The sequence below is a fragment of the Canis lupus genome, chromosome X, assembly GCF_003254725.2.
Source record: "Canis lupus dingo isolate Sandy chromosome X, ASM325472v2, whole genome shotgun sequence".
NCBI lineage: Eukaryota > Metazoa > Chordata > Mammalia > Carnivora > Canidae > Canis > Canis lupus.
The window spans coordinates 22353277-22369276 of NC_064281.1; the positions used below are offsets into that span (position 1 = coordinate 22353277).

At 55.6% G+C, this 16000-nt stretch overlaps 1 long non-coding RNA gene across 1 annotated transcript; it reads right to left on the bottom strand.

Annotated features, from left to right (window-relative positions):
* Positions 1 to 8387: 8387 nt before the first annotated feature.
* Positions 8388 to 14079, bottom strand: LOC118353701 (uncharacterized). Its single transcript, XR_004813035.2, has 4 exons — positions 12011 to 14079; positions 11214 to 11450; positions 9943 to 10982; positions 8388 to 9101 (listed from the first exon to the last, which is right to left on the bottom strand). It is a non-coding gene; the product is annotated as an uncharacterized LOC118353701 (long non-coding RNA).
* Between the last annotated feature and the right edge of the window lie 1921 nt (positions 14080 to 16000).

Genomic DNA, 16000 nt, shown 5'->3' on the forward strand with positions numbered 1-16000 from the left:
TTCCCAGAACTCTGGTTTCACGGGCCACAGTGGCAGGGGAACGGGGGGGTAATACCGTGAACGTAGGCACACTAGAATTATCACATCATCCCTGGTTGGTGGCTGGACAGCGGGACACATGGGCATCCCAGGGAGGCCACGGAAAGACCCACAGATCAGACTATTGTGAGTACTCAGCCTGCTTCGGAAAGAGGGCCCCGCAGCAGGCTCACGAGAGAGATTTCAACAGTATCAATGGAATGAGTTTTCCAAACAGGAGAAACCAAAGGATTCCTGAGCACCACAGGCAAGGAGAGCGTGCGAGCTTTCCCTATACCTTGGTTTCTTCAGCCACAGCGAACCTGGGGATAAGGAGACATGCCCTGAACGTAGGTACACTTGTCTTCTTACATCATTCCTGGTGGGATGGGTGTTCGGCAGGACCCACGGGACTCCCCAGGGGCACTGGAACGGCCACAGATCAGGCTGGGGCCAGGGAAATGCCTGAGTATGAAGAGGGCAAGGAGTGGGCTCATGAGAGAGACTTCACCAATATCAATGGAATTAGGATTCCAAACACAGGAAAGCAAAAGAGTCTGAAGCACTAAATAGAAGGACACTACGCAAGCTATCCTAGACCTCTGTTTTCATAAACCACAGTGAACTCGGGGATGGGGAAAAATGCACTGACTGTACGTACAGGTTCATTTTCACATCATCCGTGGTGGGATGGCTGGTCAGCAGGCCCCACAAGATTCCCGTGGAGTCCGTGGAACGTCCCACAGAGGCTGGGGTTTGGAGTCAGCCTGATTCAAAAGCGGGCCGGCATCAGGCTCACGAGAGGGACTTCCACAAGAGGCATGGCTTTAGGATTCCAAACGGAAGAACAAAAGGACTCTGGAGCACCAAAGGCAAGGAGAGCAGGCGAGCTTTCATCCAACTCTGGTTTCACAGGCCACAGCGAGCTAGGGGACAGGGACAAATACCCTGAACCTAGGTACACTAGAATTGTCACATCATCCCCGGTGGGAAGGCTGGTGAGCAGGCCCCACTGGACTCCCCTGGGGGTACTGGAACGTCCCACATACCAGGCAGGGACAGCAATCCGCCTCCTTCCCAAAGAGGGCCAAGCAGCAGGCTCATGAGTGACACTTCAACAATATCAATTGAATTAGGTTTCCAAACACAGGAAACCCAAAGGCTCTGGAGCACCAGAGCCACGGAGAACACTCGCGTTATCCAATACCCTGCTTCTACGGGACACAGTGACCCTGGGGGTAGGGAGAAATGCCCTGAACTGGGTACCCAAGTATTCTACCATCATCCCTGGTGGGATGGCTGGTGAGCAGGACCCACGGGACTCCCCCGGAGACAATGGACCGGCCCGTAGATCAGGCTTCGTCCAAGAATCAGCCAGGTTCTGAACGAAGGGACCAGGAGGCTCAGGAGATCGATTTCAACAATACCAATGGAATTATCATTCCAAACAGAGGAAACCAAAGGACTCTGGGGCACCCAAGCCAGGGAGAGCGTGCAGGCTTTCCCAGAACTCTGGTTTCACGGGCCACGGCGAGCAGGGGAACGGGGGTTAATACCCTGAACGTAGGTACACTAGAATTGTCACATCATCCCTGGTTGGTGGCTGGTCAGCGGGACACATGGGCCTCCCAAGGAGGCCACAGAAAGACCCACAGATCAGGCTGTTGTGAGTACTTAGCCTGCTTCGGAAAGAGGGCCCCGCAGCAGGCTCACGAGAGAGATTTCAACAATATCAAAGGAATGAGTTTTCCAAACAGAAGAAACCAAAGGACTCCTGAGAACCACAGCCAAGGGGAGCGTGCGAGCTTTCCCTATACCTTGGTTTCTTCAGCCACAGCGAACCTGGGAATGCGGAGACATGCCCTGAACGTAGGTACACTCGACTTGTTACATCATCCCTGGTGGGATGGCTGTTCGGCAGGACCCACGGGATTTCACAGGGGCACTAGAACGGCCACAGATCAGGCTGGGGCCAGGGGAAAGCCTGAGTACGATGAGGGCATGGAGCGGGCTCATGAGAGAGACTTCAACAATATCAATGGAATTAGGATTCCAAACACAGGAAAGCAAAAGAGTCTGAAGCACCAAATCCAAGGACAGCACGCAAGCTTTCCTAGACCTCTGTTTTCATCGGCCACAGTGAACACGGGGATGGGGAGAAATGCCCTGACTGTACGGACATGTTCATTCTCACATCATCCCCGTTGGGATGGCTGGTCAGCAGGGCCCACGGGATTCCCGTGAAGGCACTGGAACGTCCCACAGATCAGACTGGGGCTTGGAGTCAGCCTGATTCTAAAGCGGGCCCGCATCAGGCTCAAGAGAAGGACCTCCACAATAGGCATGGATTAGGATTCCAAACGGAAATAACAAAGAGACTCTGGAGCACCAAAGCCAAGGAGAGCATGAGAGCTTTCACCCAACTCGGGTTTCACGTGCCACTGCAAGCAGGGGGATGGGGAGACATACCCTGAATGTAGATACACTAGAATTGTCACATCATCCCCATTGGGAAATTTAGTAAGCAGGCCCCACTGGACTCCCCAGGAGGCACTGGAACGTCCCACATACCAAGCAGGGACAGCAATCAGCCGACTTCTGAAAGAGGGCCAAGCAGCAGGCTCATGAGTGAGACTTCAACAATATCGACTGAATTTGGTTTCCAAACACAAGAAACCCAGAGGCTCAGGAGCACCAGACCACAGAGAGCACTCGAGTTATCCAATACCCTGCTTCTACCGGCCACAGTGAACCTGGGGATGGGGAGAAATGCCCTGAACTAGGAACCCAAGGATTCTCCCATCACTCCTGATTGGATGGCTGGTGAGCAGGCCCCACGGGACTCCCCAGAAGGCACTGGAACTTCCCACAGATCAGACTGGGGCTAGGAATCAGCCTGCTTCTAAAGCGGGCCCGCATCAGGCTCACGAGAGGGACTTCCACAAGAGGCATGGCTTTAGGATTCCAAACGGAAGAACAAAAGGACTCTGGAGCACCAAAGGCAAGGAGAGCAGGCGAGCTTTCACCCAACTCTGGTTTCACAGGCCACAGCGAGCTAGGGGACAGGGACAAATACCCTGAACCTAGGTACACTAGAATTGTCACATCATCCCCGGTGGGAAGGCTGGTGAGCAGGCCCCACTGGACTCCCCTGGGGGTACTGGAACGTCCCACATACCAGGCAGGGACAGCAATCCGCCTCCTTCCCAAAGAGGGCCAAGCAGCAGGCTCATGAGTGAGACTTCAACAATATCAATTGAATTAGGTTTCCAAACACAGGAAACCCAAAGGCTCTGGAGCACCAGAGCCACGGAGAACACTCGCGTTATCCAATACCCTGCTTCTACGGGACACAGTGACCCTGGGGGTAGGGAGAAATGCCCTGAACTGGGTACCCAAGTATTCTACCATCATCCCTGGTGGGATGGCTGGTGAGCAGGACCCACGGGACTCCCCCGGAGACAATGGACCGGCCCGTAGATCAGGCTTCGTCCAAGAATCAGCCAGGTTCTGAACGAAGGGACCAGGAGGCTCAGGAGATCGATTTCAACAATACCAATGGAATTATCATTCCAAACAGAGGAAACCAAAGGACTCTGGGGCACCCAAGCCAGGGAGAGCGTGCAGGCTTTCCCAGAACTCTGGTTTCACGGGCCACGGCGAGCAGGGGAACGGGGGTTAATACCCTGAACGTAGGTACACTAGAATTGTCACATCATCCCTGGTTGGTGGCTGGTCAGCGGGACACATGGGCCTCCCAAGGAGGCCACAGAAAGACCCACAGATCAGGCTGTTGTGAGTACTTAGCCTGCTTCGGAAAGAGGGCCCCGCAGCAGGCTCACGAGAGAGATTTCAACAATATCAAAGGAATGAGTTTTCCAAACAGAAGAAACCAAAGGACTCCTGAGAACCACAGCCAAGGGGAGCTTGCGAGCTTTCCCTATACCTTGGTTTCTTCAGCCACAGCGAACCTGGGAATGAGGAGACATGCCCTGAACGTAGGTACACTCGACTTGTTACATCATCCCTGGTGGGATGGCTGTTCGGCAGGACCCACGGGATTTCACAGGGGCACTAGAACGGCCACAGATCAGGCTGGGGCCAGGGGAAAGCCTGAGTACGATGAGGGCATGGAGCGGGCTCATGAGAGAGACTTCAACAATATCAATGGAATTAGGATTCCAAACACAGGAAAGCAAAAGAGTCTGAAGCACCAAATCCAAGGACAGCACGCAAGCTTTCCTTGACCTCTGTTTTCATCGGCCACAGTGAACACGGGGATGGGGAGAAATGCCCTGACTGTACGGACATGTTCATTCTCACATCATCCCCGTTGGGATGGCTGGTCAGCAGGGCCCACGGGATTCCCGTGAAGGCACTGGAACGTCCCACAGATCAGACTGGGGCTTGGAGTCAGCCTGATTCTAAAGCGGGCCCGCATCAGGCTCAAGAGAAGGACCTCCACAATAGGCATGGATTAGGATTCCAAACGGAAATAACAAAGAGACTCTGGAGCACCAAAGCCAAGGAGAGCATGAGAGCTTTCACCCAACTCGGGTTTCACGTGCCACTGCAAGCAGGGGGATGGGGAGACATACCCTGAATGTAGATACACTAGAATTGTCACATCATCCCCATTGGGAAATTTAGTAAGCAGGCCCCACTGGACTCCCCAGGAGGCACTGGAACGTCCCACATACCAAGCAGGGACAGCAATCAGCCGACTTCTGAAAGAGGGCCAAGCAGCAGGCTCATGAGTGAGACTTCAACAATATCGACTGAATTTGGTTTCCAAACACAAGAAACCCAGAGGCTCAGGAGCACCAGACCACAGAGAGCACTCGAGTTATCCAATACCCTGCTTCTACCGGCCACAGTGAACCTGGGGATGGGGAGAAATGCCCTGAACTAGGAACCCAAGGATTCTCCCATCACTCCTGATTGGATGGCTGGTGAGCAGGCCCCACGGGACTCCCCAGAAGGCACTGGAACTTCCCACAGATCAGACTGGGGCTAGGAATCAGCCTGCTTCTAAAGCGGGCCCGCATCAGGCTCACGAGAGGGACTTCCACAAGAGGCATGGCTTTAGGATTCCAAACGGAAGAACAAAAGGACTCTGGAGCACCAAAGGCAAGGAGAGCAGGCGAGCTTTCACCCAACTCTGGTTTCACAGGCCACAGCGAGCTAGGGGACAGGGACAAATACCCTGAACCTAGGTACACTAGAATTGTCACATCATCCCCGGTGGGAAGGCTGGTGAGCAGGCCCCACTGGACTCCCCTGGGGGTACTGGAACGTCCCACATACCAGGCAGGGACAGCAATCCGCCTCCTTCCCAAAGAGGGCCAAGCAGCAGGCTCATGAGTGAGACTTCAACAATATCAATTGAATTAGGTTTCCAAACACAGGAAACCCAAAGGCTCTGGAGCACCAGAGCTACGGAGAACACTCGCGTTATCCAATACCCTGCTTCTACGGGACACAGTGACCCTGGGGGTAGGGAGAAATGCCCTGAACTGGGTACCCAAGTATTCTACCATCATCCCTGGTGGGATGGCTGGTGAGCAGGACCCACGGGACTCCCCCGGAGACAATGGACCGGCCCGTAGATCAGGCTTCGTCCAAGAATCAGCCAGGTTCTGAACGAAGGGACCAGGAGGCTCAGGAGATCGATTTCAACAATACCAATGGAATTATCATTCCAAACAGAGGAAACCAAAGGACTCTGGGGCACCCAAGCCAGGGAGAGCGTGCAGGCTTTCCCAGAACTCTGGTTTCACGGGCCACGGCGAGCAGGGGAACGGGGGTTAATACCCTGAACGTAGGTACACTAGAATTGTCACATCATCCCTGGTTGGTGGCTGGTCAGCGGGACACATGGGCCTCCCAAGGAGGCCACAGAAAGACCCACAGATCAGGCTGTTGTGAGTACTTAGCCTGCTTCGGAAAGAGGGCCCCGCAGCAGGCTCACGAGAGAGATTTCAACAATATCAAAGGAATGAGTTTTCCAAACAGAAGAAACCAAAGGACTCCTGAGAACCACAGCCAAGGGGAGCTTGCGAGCTTTCCCTATACCTTGGTTTCTTCAGCCACAGCGAACCTGGGAATGAGGAGACATGCCCTGAACGTAGGTACACTCGACTTGTTACATCATCCCTGGTGGGATGGCTGTTCGGCAGGACCCACGGGATTTCACAGGGGCACTAGAACGGCCACAGATCAGGCTGGGGCCAGGGGAAAGCCTGAGTACGATGAGGGCATGGAGCGGGCTCATGAGAGAGACTTCAACAATATCAATGGAATTAGGATTCCAAACACAGGAAAGCAAAAGAGTCTGAAGCACCAAATCCAAGGACAGCACGCAAGCTTTCCTAGACCTCTGTTTTCATCGGCCACAGTGAACACGGGGATGGGGAGAAATGCCCTGACTGTACGGACATGTTCATTCTCACATCATCCCCGTTGGGATGGCTGGTCAGCAGGGCCCACGGGATTCCCGTGAAGGCACTGGAACGTCCCACAGATCAGACTGGGGCTTGGAGTCAGCCTGATTCTAAAGCGGGCCCGCATCAGGCTCAAGAGAAGGACCTCCACAATAGGCATGGATTAGGATTCCAAACGGAAATAACAAAGAGACTCTGGAGCACCAAAGCCAAGGAGAGCATGAGAGCTTTCACCCAACTCGGGTTTCACGTGCCACTGCAAGCAGGGGGATGGGGAGACATACCCTGAATGTAGATACACTAGAATTGTCACATCATCCCCATTGGGAAATTTAGTAAGCAGGCCCCACTGGACTCCCCAGGAGGCACTGGAACGTCCCACATACCAAGCAGGGACAGCAATCAGCCGACTTCTGAAAGAGGGCCAAGCAGCAGGCTCATGAGTGAGACTTCAACAATATCGACTGAATTTGGTTTCCAAACACAAGAAACCCAGAGGCTCAGGAGCACCAGACCACAGAGAGCACTCGAGTTATCCAATACCCTGCTTCTACCGGCCACAGTGAACCTGGGGATGGGGAGAAATGCCCTGAACTAGGAACCCAAGGATTCTCCCATCACTCCTGATTGGATGGCTGGTGAGCAGGCCCCACGGGACTCCCCAGAAGGCACTGGAACTTCCCACAGATCAGACTGGGGCTAGGAATCAGCCTGCTTCTAAAGCGGGCCGGCATCAGGCTCACGAGAGGGACTTCCACAAGAGGCATGGCTTTAGGATTCCAAACGGAAGAACAAAAGGACTCTGGAGCACCAAAGGCAAGGAGAGCAGGCGAGCTTTCACCCAACTCTGGTTTCACAGTTCACAGCGAGCTGGGGGACGGGGACAAATATCCTGAACATAGGTACACTAGAATTGTCACATCATCCCCGGTGGGAAGGCTGGTGAGCAGGCCCCACTGGACTCCCCTGGGGGTACTGGAATGTCCCACATACCAAGCAGGGACAGCAATCAGGTTTCCTCCAAGAATCAGCCTGCTTCTGAAAGAGGGACCAGCAGGAGGCTCACGAGAGAGATTTCAACAATATCAACGGAATTAGCATTCCAAACAGGGGAAACCAAAGGACTCTGGGGTACCCAAGCCAAGGAGAGCAGGCGAGCTTTCCCAGAACTCTGGTTTCATCAGCCACAGCGAACCTGGGCATAAGGAGACATATCCTCACCGTCGGTACACTAGTACTCTGACATCTTCTGGTGGGGTGGCTGGTCAGCAGGCCCCACAGGACTCCCCAGGAGGCAAAGGAACGGCAGATAGATCATGCGGTGGCCGGGAATCAGTGTGCTTTCAAAGAGGGCCAGGCAGTAGGCTCCCCAGACGGACTTCAACAGGATCAGTGGAATTAGGATTCCCAAGGGAAGGAACCAAAGGACTCTGGAGCACCAAACCCAAGAGGAGCATGCAAGCCCTCCCGGAAACCTGCTATCATCGGCCACAGGGTACAGGGGGACGGGGAGAAATGCCCTGAACGTAGGTCCACTGGTATTCTCACATCATTCCTGGTTGGATGGCTGGTCAGCAGGACCCAAGGGACTATTGATAATCGGCCTTTTGCCTAAGATCAAGCGTTGGAACCACGGGAATCCTCAGGAGGCAATGAACCGGCCCGCAGATCAGGCTTGGTCCAAGAATCAGCCTGCTTCGGAAAGAGGGCCCGGCAGGAGGCTCACGAGAGCGATTTCAACAATGTCAACGGAATCAGCGTTCCTAACAGAGAAAACCAAAGGACTCTGGGGTACCCGAGCCAAGGAGAGCAGGCGAGCATTCCCAGAACTCTGGTTTCATCAGCCACAGCGAGCCTGGGCATAAGGAGACATGCCCTGAACGTAGGTATACTCGTCTTCTTACAACCTCCCTGGTGGGATGGCTGGTCGGCAGGACCCACGGGACTCCCCAGGGGCACTAGAATGGGCCACAGATCAGGCCGGGGCCAGGGAAAATCCTGAGTACCAGGAGGGCAGGGAGCGGGCTCATGAGAGAGACTTCAACAATATCAATGGAATTAGGATTCCACGCACAGGAAAGCAAAAGATTCTGAAGCACCAAATCCAAGGACAGCGCGCAAGCTTTCCTTGACCTCTGTTTTCATCGGCCACAGTGAACTCGGCGGCGGGGAGAAATGCCCTGACTGTCCGGACAAGTTCATTCTCACATCAGCCCTGGTGGCATGGCTGGTCAGCAGGATCCACGGGACTCCGCAGGAGGCCCTGGAGTGTCCCACAGATCAAGCTGGGCCCAAGAATCAGCGTGCTTGTGAAAGAGAGTCAGGCAGCAACTCCCCAAAAGCGTTTTCAACTACTATAGTGGTTTCGGATTCCAAGAACGTGCTGGAGGAAGAAAAGAAAAGAAAAGAATAGAAGAAACAATGAAAAAGCAAAAGATGGTGAACCTCCAGAGCAAGGAGAGTAGGCCCTCGGTGTGTATTCACGGCTTCAAGCGGCCACAGTGGAGCTGGGTACGCGCCATGCCGCACACGTCTTCCACACGTCAATCTCGGGAGCACGAGGTGCCCAGTGACTCCGTGGGACTCCCCTGGAAGCACAGCCATGTCCACAGGTCATGCCAGGAGCTAGGAATCCACCTTCTGGGAGAAAGGAGAGCCACAGGTAGCAAGAGCTTTCTTGCGCATTTGCACATACGTCACCAGTCCATATTGGTGTGGAGGAACTGACTCTGTGATTGGGCGAGAATGATTCGGGACAGGCTGAGTCACTTGTGTTCCACCCTCCCCCGACCCGAGGCGTGCTGTACACGTGAGTGCCGCAAAACCGAGGCAGTGGCAACGCGCTGTTCAAACAGCAAATTTCAGCGTGCCCGGCGTGATCACGTTGCCGCAATGGGTTACCTGTCATCGGGGGCGCGGGGGGTGGGGGGGGTTGGGGTTGGTGTGCTTTGTGGGTTAGGGGGGGAATGGATGAACTGCGGGAGATGTTGGACGGGGCTCAGAGAATAAAGACGTGTCGACTAATTGGCACTAGTGGGAAATCCCACTTCCCTTTGGACGTGTTCTCTTGAGATGGATTTGTCGGATTCCTCGGAGAGCCAGGGGCAAAACAAATGGCGAGACGCCTGCTGCCCGCTCGGGCATTCGGGACACTGGGGACACTCAGACCGAGGGCGCTCAGGCCCGGCCCTCTTCCCGGGTTACCCGTGGTGATGAAGTTCGCAGATCATCTGCCTTCCAACACCAGCCCCAGCAGATAATGTTGGGGCGGCCCAGAGGAGCAGCCTCAAGGCCACCAAAGGACCCGCTGGAATCGCAGAACGCCCACGTCCCACCCCTTAGCCCTTTGGTGTGCCGTGTCAGAAAATCTGGGGGTGGAGCAGGGGACCAGCAATGGGAGTTGTCACACGCCTCCCCGGTGATCAAAACCACAATCGTACCAGTCAGATCTAGGCCCAGGAGCACAGGACGAAGCACTCACCGGGACGCTGTGACCAAAGAAGAGCACCCTCCTTGGCCACGGAAACGCGCGCGAGCCTCCGGAGCGGCCAAGAAGGTGCAGGCAGGACAAAGCCCCAGAGCTCTGAGTTCCCGCGGCTTCCTCCGGGAGGGGGACGGGGCGCTGGCGGTGGCAGTGGTGAGCGCCTCGTCGGCGTCGGGAAGGCGTCCATAGCGGATCCTCTCGGCAGCGCCTGCCTGGCAGCAGGCGTCCGAACACAGCCGTCTCGGGACACAGGCTGCCTTCCCAGACAGCCTCTCCTCTTGCAGAGGTTTGAAGACCACTCACGCGCTGCGTCTGCGAGGAGTTTAACTGCTGGGCTGGCCCCGAGGGCCGGCAGAGGCCCTGGAGCTCCTGGCAAGCGGCCCGAGGCAAAGGGAAACGCCGCCTCGTCCCCTTGCCTCCTGAGCTTGGCGAAAACCCCCGGGAGGCCGGCAACGGCCGGCACAGGCTCTCAGCCCGTCGACATCGCCTCGCTGAGCGAAGGGCCGATGGCTGCAGCACCGCCCGTGGCCAGGTCCTCTGGCAAGACCGTGCGTCCCCTCACTTCACACGCGCAAGTCCCCAGCTTCTGCCTTCGGCCGCGGCGGTCTCGGGCCAGACGCCAACGTGGAGGAGCTGCCGCTTGCAACATCCACTCGGATGCAGGCTTCCGGGCGTACGACTGACCCACGAGACCTTCACTCACCAGGCCTCTACCTGCACGCAACCCCCGGGGCCGTCACGTCCTTTCTGACAGGAGACCACAAAGCAGTGGTGGCTGCGCACTGCTGTGGCCTCAGGGGCACCTCGGACAAGACGCCGCCCCGCCCGGGAGGACACGGACCAGGCAGCACCTCTGCGTGCCGGGAAACCTCCACTCCATCCCGCTCAGGAGCACGGGTTCCGGGTCCCGGCTCTCCAGGTCCCACTCGGACGTCTGACACTTCTTTGTCCCGTGGCCCAAGCAAAGTCCTCTCAGACCCTCAGCTGCCAGCACGGCGGCGCGGGGCCTGGTTGCACACCTGGCCCCCGAAGAGAAACTGAAACGAGACGGAGGAGCGCCTCAGGACAACTCGTGGTCCACGGCACAGCAGCTCTCATTGCTCGTCCCCTCCCCACGTTTCAAACGTGCAAAAGGCCAAGGTCCACACGGACACACGGAGGCTCCCACACCCGCAGTACACCAGGGGGTCCCGCCATCCCCCTGCGCACAGACACGATGCACGCGCGCGTTTGAGAAACAACCCGACAGCTCAAGGGAGACGGCTTACCGTGCCACGGGCAATCCGCAGGGCCTTCGGCCATCCTGTAGCTGGAGGCACCACAGTAGGCGACGTGAGTCTTCCCATCATTCTAGGAGACCTCGGGGAGCATGGCGTACCCCTGCCGAGCCCTGCCCAGCCCTGCCGCCAACTGGCGGTGTGGCCTGAAGAAAATCAGGTGTTTGCGATCCTCGGTTCCCTTCTTGCAAGATGGTCACACGCTCATACCTTGCCCAGGCTCTGAAGCTGCAACGAGATGACAACTATCAGCATTACTCTGATGCCTGGTCCACCACACCCTAGCTCCCGCTACTTGGCACGTGACCAGACTCCAGACTCGGGGGAGAGCTCTCAACAGGGGACTGAGCTAAGCCCTAGCGGTCAAACTGCAATGGCCAACAGCGGCGGCACTGTTAAGAGCTCAGCGTCTTCTCAGAACTATACCATACATGCAGGGGCGGCTGGCCCCCACATGCCCACGGACCTGGAATGCATATCAGGAACCTGAGAATTCCCACCGGAATATTAGAAGAAAAAAAAAAAGGGAGAGAGTGAGGGAGAGAGAGACAGAGGCAGAGAGAGAGAGAATGAGCGAGAGGCAAAGACAGAGACAGACAGAGAGAGAAAAGAACAGACGGTGTCCGCTGGTCCAGCCTCCAATACACACGACCGTTGTATTGGCTTCCCTGGAACTTAACACACCAGAGGACCGCTGGTTCCCACAGGGAGGCCCCTGTCACGACCACCCCGTGCTTCGGTACTGGGAGAGAGATGGCAAAACCTTCAGCCCACCTACCCCGACCTACCTAATCAGAAGGACGGAGGGATGGCTGGAGGCAACGTGGTTCTGCGAGAAGCCCTCCCAGGAGGCCTCGAGAGCCGAAGTTGGAGAAAACTACTCTCTGCATCGCTTCCTTTTGGGAATCTCAACATTCAACCCGCACGAGATTCGGCTTCAACGTTCCACTTTTTGAAGAAGGGCATCAGAAATGCCTTGATCAGGCCAGCACAAAGGGAGCAGGCTGCTAAAGAGGCCAGGACACCAAATTCAGAAGAGGCATGGCATGTACACGAACGGAACGGGGATAGCAGATACACGAAAGAAGGGTCGTTTGCATCAGCAAAGCCAGCAAGCGCAGCTGCTCTTCCTGAAGACTGTGGGTTCCGCTGCCACAGGGAACATGGGGACGGGGCGAAGGGACTGCCAAGTGCGCACGTGCTCACATATGCCCGGTGGGCACACCAGGTGAGGCACGGCCCACGGGACTGCCCCAGGAGCCCTGCACTCCACAGATCACTCTGCAGGGGGCAATCGGCCTGCTGAAAGGGGGCTAGGCCGTAGCTCTCGTAGCTTCACGTCAGATAGTCCAACAATATGGATGGAATTAGGATACCAGGTGTGGAAAACAAGGGATTACTGCAGAGCAAAGCCAAGGAGAAAAGGCATGGTTTCCAAACATTTTGCTTTCATCGGACACTGTTGCCTGCCAGCCTGTTTCGGAAAGAGGTCCAGGCAGCAGGCTCACGAAAGAGATTCCAACAGTATCAATGGATATGGTTTCCAAACGCAGGACACCAAAGGAGTCTGGAGCCCCAAAGGCAGGGGAGCATGCGGGCCCTCCCGGAAACCTGGTTTCATCCGCCACAGCGAACAGGGGGACGTGGAGAAAAGCCCTGAACGTAGGTCCACTGGTATTCTCACATCATCGCTGGTTCGCGGCTGGTCAGCAGGATCCAGGGGACTCCCGAGGAGGCAACAGAAAGAGCGACAGATGAGGCTGTTGTGAGAAATCAGCCTGCTTCGGAAAGAGGGCCCCGAGGCAGGCTCACGAGACCGATTTCAACAATATCAACGGAATTAGCATTCCAAACAGAAGAAACCAAAGGACTCTGGGGCACCCAAGCCAAGGAGACCAGGCGGGGTTTCCCAGAACTCTGCTTTCATCAGCCACAGCGAACCTAGGCATAAGGAGACATGCCCTGAACGTAGGTACACTCGTCTTCTTACATCATCCCTGGTGGGATGGCTGGTCGGCAGGACCCACGGGACTTCCCAGGGGCACTAGAACGGGCCACAGTTCAGGCTGGGGCCAGGGAAAAGCCTGAGTACGAAGACGACAGGGAGCGGGCTCATGAGAGAGATTTCAACAATATCAATGGAATTAGGTTTCCACAGAAAAAAGCAAAAGAATCTGAAGCACCAAATCCAAGGAGAGCGCACAAGCTTTCCTAGACCTCTGTTTTCATCGGCCACAGTGAACTCGGGGATGGGGAGAAATGCCCTGACTGTACGGACAAGTTCATTTTCACATCATCCGTGGTGGGATGGCTGGTCAGCAGGACCCACGGGACTCCCCAGGAGGCACTGGAACGTCCCACAGATCAGGCTGGGGCTAGTAAGCAGCCTGCTCCCCAAGAGGGCCGGCATCAGCTCAAGAGAGGCTTTTCAACAATAGGCATGGATTTAGGATTCCAAACGGAAGGATCAAAAGGACTCTGGAGCACCAAAACCAAGGAGAGCATGAGAGCTTTCACCCAACTCTTGTTTCACGGGCCACAGCGAGCTGGGGGATGGGGGGAAATACCCTGAACGTAGGTACACTGGAATTGTCACATCATCCCTGGCGGGAAGGCTGGTGAGCAGGCCCCACTGGACTCCCCTGGGCGCACCAGAACGACCCACATACCAGGCAGGGACAGCAATCAGCTTCCTTCTGAACGAGGGCCCAGCAGCAGGCTCATGAGTGAGACTTCAACAATATCAATTGAATTAGGTTTCCAGACACAGGAAACCCAAAGGCTCTGGACCGACAGAGCCATGGAGAACACTCGGGTTATCCAATACACAATACACTGCTTCTACGGGACACAGTGACCCTGGGGTAGGGAGAAATGCCCTGAACTGGGTACCCAAGTATTCTACCATCATCCCTGGTGGGATGGCTGGTGAGCAGGACCCACGGGACTCCCCCGGAGACAATGGACAGGCCCGTAGATCAGGCTTCGTCCAAGAATCAGCCAGGTTCTGAACGAAGGGACCAGGAGGCTCAGGAGATCGATTTCAACAATACCAATGGAATTATCATTCCAAACAGAGGAAACCAAAGGACTCTGGGGCACCCAAGCCAGGGAGAGCGTGCAGGCTTTCCCAGAACTCTGGTTTCACGGGCCACAGCGAGCAGGGGAACGGGGGTTAATACCCTGAACGTAGGTACACTAGAATTGTCACATCATCCCTGGTTGGTGGCTGGTCAGCAGGACACATGGGCCTCCCAAGGAGGCCACAGAAAGACCCACAGATCAGGCTGTTGTGAGTACTCAGCCTGCTTCGGAAAGAGGGCCCCGCAGCAGGCTCACGAGAGAGATTTCAACAATATCAAAGGAATGAGTTTTCCAAACAGAAGAAACCAAAGGACTCCTGAGATCCACAGCCAAGGAGAGCGTGCGAGCTTTCCCTATACCTTGGTTTCTTCAGCCACAGCGAACCTGGGAATGAGGAGACATGCCCTGAACGTAGGTACATTCGTCTTCTTACATCATTCCTGGTGGGATGGCTGTTCGGCAGGACCCACGGGATTTCACAGGGGCACTAGAACGGCCACAGATCAGGCTGGGGCCAGGGAAAAGCCTGAGTACGATGAGGGCATGGAGCGGGCTCATGAGAGAGACTTCAACAATATCAATGGAATTAGGATTCCAAACACAGGAAAGCAAAAGAGTCTGAAGCACCAAATCCAAGGACAGCACGCAAGCTTTCCTAGACCTCTGTTTTCATCGGCCACAGTGAACACGGGGATGGGGAGAAATGCCCTGACTGTACGGACATGTTCATTCTCACATCATCCCCGTTGGGATGGCTGGTCAGCAGGGCCCAAGGGATTCCCGTGAAGGCACTGGAACGTCCCACAGATCAGACTGGGGCTTGGAGTCAGCCTGATTCTAAAGCGGGCCCGCATCAGGCTCAAGAGAAGGACCTCCACAATAGGCATGGATTAGGATTCCAATCGGAAATAACAAAGAGACTCTGGAGCACCAAAGCCAAGGAGAGCATGAGAGCTTTCACCCAACTCGGGTTTCACGTGCCACTGCAAGCAGGGGGATGGGGAGACATACCCTGAATGTAGATACACTAGAATTGTCACATCATCCCCATTGGGAAATTTAGTAAGCAGGCCCCACTGGACTCCCCAGGAGGCACTGGAACGTCCCACATACCAAGCAGGGACAGCAATCAGCCGACTTCTGAAAGAGGGCCAAGCAGCAGGCTCATGAGTGAGACTTCAACAATATCGACTGAATTTGGTTTCCAAACACAAGAAACCCAGAGGCTCAGGAGCACCAGACCACAGAGAGCACTCGAGTTATCCAATACCCTGCTTCTACCGGCCACAGTGAACCTGGGGATGGGGAGAAATGCCCTGAACTAGGAACCCAAGGATTCTCCCATCACTCCTGATTGGATGGCTGGTGAGCAGGCCCCACGGGACTCCCCAGAAGGCACTGGAACTTCCCACAGATCAGACTGGGGCTAGGAATCAGCCTGTTTCTAAAGCGGGCCGGCATCAGGCTCACGAGAGGGACTTCCACAAGAGGCATGGCTTTAGGATTCCAAACGGAAGAACAAAAGGACTCTGGAGCACCAAAGGCAAGGAGAGCAGGTGAGCTTTCATCCAACTCTGGTTTCACAGGCCACAGCGAGCTGGGGGACAGGGACAAATACCCTGAACCTAGGTACACTAGAATTGTCACATCATCCCCGGTGGGAAGGCTGGTGAGCAGGCCCCACTGGACTCCCC